A 12,244-nucleotide genomic window follows, 5' to 3' on the forward strand; every position below is an offset into this window, starting at 1 on the left:
AGACCTGATGTGATTTGGGCTCCACTCATCTTTCATGAGTAGTGCCCTCTCTCTCTTCTTTATTCTTTGTCTACTGCAATGTGTGGAATAACTGCTGTAAGAACAGCACAGATGAAACTCCACTAGAGGACATGGAGTGACTTGGAAACAGGAAAAAGGCCTTACTATCAGTGTGAAGATATAAAATAAGAGAGATCATGAGAAAATATATCTGAGGCTTAAAGGAAGAGAAAGGTCCAGTATTTCAACTGCAACCGGGAAACAAAGGATTCCTCCAGGGTTAAGGCCTGGTTTGGATACCAGCTGCCATTTCCCATTACAGACTGAAAATTTTGCAAGAGCCTATCTATTCCTAAGGTTCATGACACTCCTCTCTGGTCTTCATGATAGTCTGTAGAGTAAAGGGCTGATCACAGCTAAAGTCCAAACTCCTTTATGAATTTTCATCACAGTTAGATTTCCAGAAACTGCCTGCTCACAGTAGCTTTTAGGTATATGATAGCAGAGCCAGCAATTCAGTATTCTTTATGGAGAGTTGGAGGTGAACCAGCATAATTCAACTGAAATTAGAGAGTGTAGGGGTTAGGGGTATCTCCCAAAGGATAAGTGGGTGAATTGATGTATTAATTATTAATATTAATTAATAGGTGCTATAATAAGTGAATGCTGATGGTTCAGTGGCTTGATGGAATATGTTTCTTGCTCACATAAAATGAAGATCGAGTGTTTGTGGATGGCATTCCAGGCAGTGATTCAGCAACTCGAGCTTATTCCATCCTGTCAATCTTCCATCTCCTGCAAACATTAGAGTCCTGTAATTTCACTGAGCAGATGGGGAAAGAATGATGAGGAAGGCACAACTGCACTTTATGTACTTCAGCCTAGAAGTGACTCACTCTGGCTCATGTTCCATTGGTGAGAACGGGTCACATGGCTCTATCCTAAATGAAAGTTGGGTAGCTACTTTCCAGAACAACACCACGGAAGAAGAATATGTCTTTGGTAGAGAGCTGGTAATCTCTGCAACAGAGAGTGAAAGAAAAATCATATTTCGTCTGTTGATTTCTACCCATATTATTATTGTTGTTTTAATGTTAAGTTCAGGGGTACATACGCAGGTTTGTTACATGGGTAAACTTGTGTCATGGGGGTGTGTTGTACAGATTATTTCATCACCCAGGTATTAAGCCTACTTATTTTTCCCGATCCTCTCCCTCCTTCCACCTTCCCCCTGTCTGATAGGCTCCGGTGTGTGTTGTTCCCCTCTATGTGTCCATGTGTTCTCATCAGTTAGCGCTCACTTATAAGTCAGAACATGCAGCCTTTGGCTTTCTGTTCCTGCATTAGTTTACTAAGGATAATGCCTCCAGCTCCCTCTATGTCCCTGCAAAGGACATGATCTTGTTTTTCTTTCTTTTTTTTTAACCTACCCATTATTATGTATTAATTTTTCTTCCCTTAGCAATAATCACTAAGTTAAATTATTTATAATTTGTTGACTGAATCTAAAAACAGTGGGAATCTCTCAGGAGAGGAGAAAGGCTGGTAGGATTTCCCGTTGTGAGAAAGTTTGCTCCATACAGTTTTTGTCTACAGGATGAATGAGCATTCTTTCTCTCACTGTGGTGGTGGTAGGGTATGTGAAATTCTTGTTTGTTTGAGTGAGGTCTGCCTTGTACTCCACTTTGACTCATGTCCAATGACTTAACGGCATTTTATATTGATCACACACATAGTTGAGGGGCTTGGTGGAGATACTGTTTCCTAGCATGAATTTTTGTGTGCGAGTATTATATAGTAAGAAGTAATGTTGTTCAGTATATACATTTTCTTTGCAACATGGAATAAGACAATGAGGTTTTTTTTTTTTTTTTTTTTTTTTTTTTTTTCTGTAATCCACTCACAATGGACAGAAAGAGTATTAACTACAATGTTTGAGGTTGAAGAGTAAGGTAAGAGTACATGGGGGGAAATGACCTATTCTGCCCAGTAAGAATACTTAGTATTGTCTGCTAATGCAGAGGGCTGGGCCAGAGAAGGTGAATCTATGTTCATATACAAGGTTAACACACTATGGTTGGGTGCAGAGTCTGAAAGAGATCCTCTGATTTTGTTGTTTTATGCTCTGCTATATCTAAGTAGGTAGATAACAACTTTAAGAAAACTCCTTCTTCCTTTACTAATGCCAAGGAGGATCAGCTCAAGAGCTATTTGTATGTCTTTCTTTCTCTGATGTTCTTCATGTTTGAATATTGGAAGGACAAAGAAAAAATTCATTTGCTTAAGAAAAGCAAATAGACTGGGCACAGTGGCTCACACCTATAATCCCAGAACTTTGGGAGGCAGAGGCAGGCAAATTGCCTGAGGTCAGGAGTTCGAGACCAGCCTGGCCAACATAGTGAAACCTCATCTCTACTAAAATACAAAAATTAGCTGGATATGCTGGTGGGTGCCTGTAATCTCAGCTACTTGGGAGGCATAGGCAGGAGAATCGCCTGAACCCGGGAAGTAGAGGTTGCAGTGCACTGAGATTGTGCCACTGCACTCCAGCCTAGGTGACAGTGCAAGACCCTGTCTCAAAAAAAAAAAAAAAAAAAAAAAGAAAAGCACATAAATGTTCTATGACTCTAATGGTTGGAGGTGGGGGAGACAGAGCAGAGTATCTGCTATGAGGGAAAGTTAAGTAATATGAATTCATCAATTGAAATTTTATCCAAGTCCCAAGGACTTATCTAGGGTGGCATTTTAGTAACCGGTGCTGACTTAAATAATGTTTTTCTGAGATATTTTACCCAGATTAGAACAGGTGAAAGATCTTGGCCTACTATTAGGATTCACTTTCACAGTTAGAGTGGTGGTGTATATTTACAATGAAATACATGGGTGGACAGAGCAAAGGATTATCCCTGAGATGTAGAATAGGAAGATTAAGGCTGTGACATCAAGATGATTCCACTACATACAAAGCCTGCATTTCTTTAGATACCAGGAATATCTGCCAAGGGAAGGCCATCAGAGAGTTCCATGCATCGAGGGTTCTATTATCTGTCAGAACACAGATCTAGACCTAAGCAGTGGGCATTACTAGAAGGCACAATTTTCTAAATATTAATATCACTAAAATATGGAAACAGTGAGAGTTGTCTCAGAATGGAATAGGCCACTTTGTATGATGGAGTTCTCCATTATGCTGGACAATGGTTAGGGGTTAAATACTTGGGCTGGGATTTCAACCAGGTGACTTCTGAGAGACTGAGTATACAAATGGACAATGGCTGGACCACACATAAAAAGAGAACCCTGATCCACAATCTGCAGCAACCAGCCCAGAAATCAATTCATAATCTCTAGTAACCAGTCTAGGAAACCAACCCACTCTCTATAAATCAGACATGTAGGAAGTCAGGTCATTATCTCTAGCAACTGGTCCAGGGAACCAAACAATAACCCCTGTAACCATCAGTCTCAAACAACCAGGAATTGATTAATAACTGGTAGCTTCCTTGATTTTTTTCCCTTTTTCCAAGTTAGGTCCAACTGGAAAAAGTCAAACATGCCCTCCTGACCAGTCACATAGGTTAGCCCATTGACAGCTTCTCCGTGCCGGCAGCCTCCAAACAGGGCTGACCTGAAACCTTTGCCTTTTTCCACTCTAAAGCTTTCCCACTCCCCTGCCTGCCAGTTTCCACCAAAATGAAAGTGATGGAGGCTCTCTTGCTAGAGCAAGCTCTGAAGAAATAGCCTTTGCTTGTTCTCATTTGCTTGGTCTTCGTTTGTTTCCACAATTCTAACGATCTTCTGATACTTAGATTCTAAAAATCTAAGTAACAAGAATTCTAACGACAAATTAGTGCACCCATTAGCCCATGCCAACTTCTCAGTATTGTGACATCACCGCTCCCGGGTTTTTAGATTCACAGCATTGGAGGTGCCTGTGGTAGGGGAGAGAGCCTGGTCTGGGTAAAAAACCCGGGTGCACTCCTTGCTGGGGACAACTCCTGTCTGTGTGACTCTGTGTCTTCCAGATTCTCTCCTTATCCTTCAAATTGGAGTTGTACTAATTCACAGTGTTTCTTTTTTCTTTTTTTCTTTTTTTTTTTTTTGAGACAAAGTCTCACTCTTGTCCCCCAGGGTGGAGTGCGATGGCGCGATCTTGGCTCACTGCAACCTCCACCTCCTGGATTCAATGGATTCCCCTGCCTCAGCCCCCCGAGTAGCTGGGATTACAGGTGCCTGCCACCATGCCTGGCTAATTTTTGTATTTTTAGTAGAGACGGGGTTTCATCGTGTTGGCCAGGCTGGTCTTGAACTCCTGATCCCAGGTGATCTACCCGCCTCAGCCTCCCAAAGTGCTGGGATTACAGGTGTGAGCCACCGTGTCCAGCCCACAGTGTTCCTTTTTTGAGACGGAGTCTTGCTCTGTCACCCAGGCTGGAGTGCAGTGGCACGATCTCCGCTCACTGCAACCTTGGCCACCCGGGTTCAAGCAATTCTCATGCCTTAGCCACCTGAGTAGCTGGGACTATAGGCGCGTGCCACAACGCCCGGCTAATTTTTTTTTTTTTTTTTTTTTTTTTTTTATAGTAGAGATAGGGTTTCAACATGTTGGTCAAGCTGGTTTCGAGCTCCCGTCCTCAGGAGATCCACCCGCCTTGGCCTCGCAAAGTGCTGGGATTACAGGTGTGAGCCACCGCACCTGGCTGTCACAGTATTTCTTATGGATTGAAAAATACAGTGCCTGGGAGAGTAAAAATAAATGCTTAAAGAGTTTGTGTTGTGCTTTCAGTTTCACCCAACACATACTTTCACAGCATTTACCATGTGCCCGTCACTGTTCCAAGTGCTTGATGAATAACTCCCCTAATCCTCATAACATCCCCATGATGTTGGTATTAATATACCCATTTTAACAAGGAGGAAACTGACGCTTGAAGAGATCCAGTGCTCTTGCAAAAGTGTACAAGTAGTGAGTAGTTTGTGAAGAACTAGGACTATGATTTTCTCTTGGCTCGTCTCATACCTTGTTCATTACAAATTGTCACATTATTTATGAAAAATATGCCAAGTCTTCACTAATTTCTTTTGATTTAGGCACAACTGTGGCCCAGATTCTAACAACCTTTCACTTAGACTACCACCACATTCTAAGTTGGACTCTTCATTTACAAGCTCTTTTGTCAACAGATGGCAATAAAATAAGATTTTTTTTCTGTTAAAGGTAACTTATTTGATACTTCCTGAAAGTACCCAGTTGCCGTTGTTATCAAACTCCAAACCTTGTGCCCACAAACCTTCTAACAAGTGTAACTAAAATGTATTCAGCATTTTATTATACACTAAGCTTTATGCTAAACATGATATATAATATATATTATATATATCTCATTTAATATATAATATTTAGAAAAATAACATCACATGTGCTAACTTATATCCCATGTATTATATCACATTATATGAGTTTTATATACATCTTTTTTATGAAAATACAATTTTGATACATCTGCACTGTCCAATATGCTAATATTTAATATTATATATCTATATCTATATCTATATATCTATATCTATATCTATCTATCTATATATATATATATAAAATCTCATTTAAACCTCATGGAGTGGGTACCATTTTGAGTCCTCGATATGAGGGTATTGAAGCTGAGAGAGACTATATGACTAGCTAGTGGCCAGTGGATCTAGGCTAAGTCTGTCAAGGGTCAGTTTCCAGGCTGATCATCGCTACTTCCTTCCTCCCTTACCTCCATTTGCTTTGTGTTGGTAAGTTTTGTATAAAGCTATCTATTTTATTTCCCGTTCTCCTCTCTTAAATCAGCCTCAGGTATATAATGCTTCATTCCGGAGTCTTTCTTCTTCTCAATCACTTTCCCTTCATCTCAGTCAAATCAAATCAAATCAAATCCCTAGTCTGGGAAACACAGCTTGCCTCTCAATGGCTTTGTGGCGAATGCTTCCCAGGTTAATGCTATCAGATAAGGCCTCGACACGCGTGAACTTTACATATGTTTTGAGTTGTTTTGATGCAGCCTTTTCAATCTCTATCATTTAGTTTACATCTGATCCTTACGTAGGTGCTCTGTTTCTTTTCTCTGTATCTCCTCACCCTAGTCTGTGCTAGATAGAAAACAGTAGCATTACAGAAACCTCTGCCAGGCATGGGGAATATTTTTATGAGTCCTTATAGTTCTAAGTTCTACATTCAAAATTCAAACCCCATCCTAATAGTAAAGAACAAAGAAAGCCTTGTATAACAGGTGCTGTGAAAACAGTATCATTAATTTCTACTAATTCCTTTTCCTCTAAAAAAAAAAAAAAAAACAGAATTAGTTGGTTTCTCATTTAACTAGGTTCACATCTTTATTCTACTCATTGCCTGCCCTTACATTTCAGTACTTGACTAGGAAAAGGGTACACCATTATATATTTTGCCAACCACAGCCCTTTCTTTTTATCTTGCTTTTGCCTCTGCCATATATTGTAATCACAGTGTTAATGTAAGCTGTAGAAAATCACATTTATTTATGTGTGGTCTTATCCTCACGTAAATGTATCCTTTATTTATATATAGTTCTGTAAAAAACATAAGTGCTTGCACAGATACATAGATACACACAATCATTGGAGAACGTAGCTGGGAGGATGACAGGATGCTTAGCTCAGTAAAGGGAAGATAATTAGAATAAGTCCAAGGGATCCTACTTCTATCTTTCCTCTTAGAATTGAGTTATTCCTTGGCTCCCATGTTTTATTGTTTTAACTTAATATCACATGAGTTATACTATGTATTATATGAGTTTTATGTACATCTCTTTTTTATGAAAATATGATTTTATACATCTGCACCGTCCAGTTGCTAACCACTAGCCACATGTGGCCATGCTATACTTGGAATGTTGCTGGTTCAAATTGAATTACTCTAAGCCTAAATATATTCCAGATTTCAAAGACTAGATAAGAAAAATGTGACATTAAATATCTCCTTAATAATTTTTAATTTTGATCATTTGTTAAAATAACATTTTACTATGCGTGGTTAAATAAAATGTATTTCAACATTTAAATAAAAATTTCTATACTTTTTTAAAGATATAGAAATTAATTCTACCTGTTTCTTTTTACTTTTAAAATATAGCTACTAGAAAGCCATCACACACATGGCTTTTGTTTGTGGCTCTTACCATATTTCTATTGGAGAGTGTTACTATAGATGTCAGTGATTGTGCAATTTTCAGACTTGCATATATGCATGTTGTGTTGTGTGTTCATGCAGTTGATGCTGAATATTTGTTGAAACTGAGAACGTAGATTAGGAACTTGATGAAAGTAAATTAGTGAATGAGTGACAAGTTGCTGGAAGAGCTTGGTTAGTTCAGAGGACTAAAATTTGCTGTCAGATATTTAAGAATCTAGGTATCATTAGATATAATGGAGACGCAGAGGCAGGAACTTTACAGACAAATGCTGTGGGGTTGATAGAAAATAAGGTATGATAACTAAGGCATCCATAAGATAGTCAACAAATATTTATTGAAGACATGTTAGATGCCAAGTTCTGTTTTAAGCATCAGTAATAGAAAATTGATTCACGTGTTACATTTCACCAACCCTCCATGAGCTCTTGGCCTAGGGTGAGAGTAGAAATACATACAATTAACAATGATCCAGTGAGACAGCTAGTCAGAGTAAACAGTATTTGCTTAAATACCATGTATACAGTACAAAGGAGTAAACAAGCTAAGTTTTAGAAGACCTTGGGCAGCCAAATGGCAATTAGATGAGAGTTTAATCATGTGAATGGGGGGTAAGGGCTCCACAGAGGTTGTCCTGAAATTCTTACTGCTTGTTTTCCTTGGAATAGTTCCATAGGTAGCAGGCTTGAAACAGAAGGGAGTTCTGAAAGTATTATCTGAGAGAGTTTTTAACTAACTTTATCAACCGTACTTATGGTAACAGAAAATGTGTTAAGTGTAAGTGACTGAGTGTGCATTTTAAGCATTGGCCAAACTTCCAACTGCCTAACAACAGAAAAACAAGCACCTGTAGGCCATTCCAGGCATTCTCTCTCCAGGCCTTACTTGGGTTTATTTGGTTGTGTTTGGGAGAGGAACCGATTTTCAAGTGAAGCAGGTGTATCAACATGTTTGGGTCATTACTGTGCAATGCGGTAACCCAACTTTTTACACCCCTGTTACATTTTCTAGCAGCAAAGGTGATGTCCTCAACTGTGTGCCAGGCAATGACTGTACCATTATCTCATTCGGTTTTATGCCTATTCGAAACGCAACATTTCATTTGGTGACATTTCCAAAGCAGTGTGTAGGAAAGTTGTTCGTGTGATGTTTTTAAGGTCACAGGGCTAACATTTTTGCTAACATTTTTGCTAACATTGCTAACATAGCCTTGCTAACACAGGGCTAACATTTTGCCCTGAGTTCTCATCTGTGAGAACTCGATAGAGAAAAACACTTTGCCTTCTTTCAGGAGAGACATAAAACAGAGATCTGGTCCACTTGTGGATATCGAAGCACCTCTGTGGTCTCATGCTCGGGTGGTTTATTGGCTGCAATGTCCTGGCAAAGCTTACATTGCCTGAATTGTGCTCATAAGGAGTTACTCTTTGAATTCATAGAACTGAGTGGGTCAACAGATCCCATATATAGTAGTGAGAATCCAGATGATAATAAGGATAGGATGAGTGAAATTATCTTATTGATTTAATTGATCCATAGAGTTGCTATAAAATTTTCCAATTCAACAAAAACATTTTTATTGCCCAGTGGTATACTTTTTCATGTTACTCAAGAAAATTCTGTAAAAGAGGTACCATTATCCCCATTTAACAGAAGAAGAAACTGAGGCCCAGAGACATGAAATAATGGTCCATTGTTGCCCAGATAAGTTCTGAGTTTCTAATTCGATCTTAGGATTATAGACACTAAAACGAATGCCTTTCTTTCTATGCCATGCAACTACTCATTGATAGCTGGTGAGGGAGGGCTTGCTAGGTAAATCTCGACTCCTGTCAACTCTGACATTTTTTCTTTCTTTTTTTTTCTTTTTTTAGTGACCTGAATATGCCATTTAACTTCTCAGACCCCTTAAACAGAGAAAACCAGTTGCTTCTTTCAGTGCAGAATGAAAAAATCTATTTTCTATTTTTAAAATAGAGAATATAATGCAAGGCTATATTCCTGAAAAAAATGCAGAAACAATAACAATTTGAAATATGACAAAGTAATACAGATTTTCTTTTCTGCAGTCACACACACATACACACACACACACACCCTGCTCTTTTGAAACTGATAGAATCTCATATAGCAATTACTCCTTTCTCCAAAATGGAAATGTTACAAAAACAAATTTTTATTCTAAAATAGTACACCAAGCACATTCTATTTCCCTGGAAAGCATGCAAAAACTACAAAAAATGACCCTCAAATGGTTGACTTAAAAAATTTTTTTTTTTGCATCTTTCTAGCTTCTGTTTTATTGCTCTTGTTCTAGAAGCTAGAATGTCTGTCCTAACCAACTGATAGTCATGTATCTCCATCTTATTGGATCTTTTTCTCCTGGGAAAGTAATGGACTCTTCAAGTGCCTTTAGTTAGTTAGGGTTTAGAAACAGTGTTGGCAATTAAATAAAATAATTGGAAAATCAAAACTGGTTAAATAATTCAATTAATATTGACATTGACAACATTTAGACTCTGATATTACCAGCCCCTAAAAAACAAGGATACACATACACCATGAACCCTGCCCTCAAGTAGATCAAAGCATTGTAGACGGAGAAATATACTGAAAACAAATGCTACATGCTAAACACAAAGGGGGGTGCTGAGCGGAGGGAGTAATTAATTATCAAGGGAAGGTTGAGTAAGTTCACCAAAGAGTTCACAGAAATATCATCCAAACTGTGTTTGAAAGAGACTGCAAGAAGAGAATTCCAGATGAAGGGAAATCATGGACAAAAGCCCTGAGATTGAATGTAACATTTGGATATAAAACCTAGAGAAATAATTCTTGAATAACTTTTAGGTTACCTGACACTTGTGAAGAAGCTCTATTCTGGTAGTCTGAATTTTTGTTTTTCCTCAAGGCACCTCAGATTATTTTGAATTAACAAATGGGTTGGCACAAAATATTTTGTGACATTTGATTGGAATGCTATCTTGTTAAATTTCTTTCTACTTAAACATGATCAATATACATTAATTTAGTTCATGTATTATATAGCATTCCAGAACAGGAATTAGTCTTGATGAGGCATTCTTTATGATGTTGCTGTTGGAAAATATCAGAATATCTCCAGACAACCTGTTAATTAAGAAAAAGTAAACTTATAAAAAAATGACTCAATAAGAGTGAACACCACCTTGGCAACTCTAGCAGTGTCTCTGAAGAGGAAGCAGGAAGAGGAATATTTATAAGGCTTTGCTGTCTGGGCTGAAGTTTTTTAAGGGAGAGTCTATTAAGGTAGGGAACTGATTGGGATTGGGCAAAGTTTGTGGTAGAACAGGCTTTATATAAAAAAAGATTGAAAGACAATGTTTACATTCTCACCAAATAAGAAGAAAATAGTTTATTCAGTAATTTACATGAACATATTTATATACCATAAGTACAAATAACTAGCAATAGTGATCTGAAAATATTTTCCAAGTGCTCATTATTAGGAGTGAGTAAAATCTTTGACCAGGGAATTATCAATGCTCTGGTATGTTTTAGGTTTTATTCTTTTGTCACCGAGTCTGCTTCTGTTCTCTTTCTCTCTCTATATATATTTTTCCATAGCTTATTGGTGAATAGGTGGTATTTGGTTACATGAGGAAGTTCTTTAGCGGTGATTTGTGAGATTTTGGTGAACCTGTCACCTGAGCAATGTACACTGAACCCAATTTGTAGTCTTTGATTCCTCGCCCCCTTCCCATTCTTTCCCCCTGAGTTCCCAAAGTCCATTGTGTCATTCTTATCAGGCTCCTTCTGTTCTATTTGTGCCTTGCTGCTTTGGCTGACTGAGAATAGTCAGTTTCCTGACTCAGGGAACATATTATTATTCACAGACACTTCTCAGTACAGAATTGCTTAAAGATCAGATTTTTAATGCAGAGTCTTTATCCTCCGTATTGAAATATGTCTATTACTCAGGAATAATCAAATTCACTTCCTGAGAGATATTTTCGTTATTATTGTAGCTCTGGTTGATATCTCTACTTCTCTTGTCTCTGTCCTATCATTGAGGAAATGAGATGAATTGTGTACTGTTGTATTATTTACTGAAAACATTTAAACACCAGCAGTATGATATAGAATGTATATTATCTATTTCTTAAAGGTGATTAAATATCATTGAAAACACTTATTAGGGAATATACATTGCAATTAGGCTACATTGAAAGGTTCTAATCTAGTAGTTCTCAACTTTGTCTATAAATTGGAATTACCTAGGGAAGTTTGAAAAATACTAATGACTGATCCCAACCCCAGAAATTCTGATTTTATTGGTTCTGGGTGTGGAAACTTAAAACCTCTCCCCCAGTGATTCTAACATGCAGCCAGGATTGAAGACTACTGCTGTAATTGGACACATACTCACAAAGTTGCTAAGCGACAACTGTTTTTACCAGAGGTCAGCTCCAGAGCATTTATAAATTATCATAAATGAAGGTATAAATGATCTGTTATTGATGAAATGGGTGATATTTAAGATATGCTGATTCACTAGAAATATGATGCAGCTGCCTCAGCCTTGCTCACACAGGACCTAAGAATCCAGTGGTCTGAACCACCTCTGCCCTGATTTAAGAATGACATCCACCTCATGTCCCAATGGAGTATTAGCTGACTCCTTCCACTAGGGCATCTGTTTCTAATTAAACTTGTAAGGCTGGGACTTTGCGTATACAGGACATTTCATATGATTGTTTTCATGGTTGCTTGCTAATAAATGTTGGTATGTGTTACCAAATTCAGTGTAAGGCCTCCTTTTATAATGGCATATCTCCCAGAGATGAGATTATAGTGGAAGGACATCCCCTGTCCTCCCTTACCTTTAACCATTGGAAGTTAATGATAACTAACTTAGGGCATTCTGCAATATGTATAGTCTTTTGTAGGGAGAAGCTTCCAGGTGAACTTCCATCTACAGTAGAATTCCTCAGAAGCAGTGATGGGGGCACCATGAAACTGGAACTGCTCATGTAACAATATTAAAATCTCCT

Source organism: Piliocolobus tephrosceles, chromosome 10 (genome assembly GCF_002776525.5).
Source record: "Piliocolobus tephrosceles isolate RC106 chromosome 10, ASM277652v3, whole genome shotgun sequence".
Lineage (NCBI taxonomy): Eukaryota > Metazoa > Chordata > Mammalia > Primates > Cercopithecidae > Piliocolobus > Piliocolobus tephrosceles.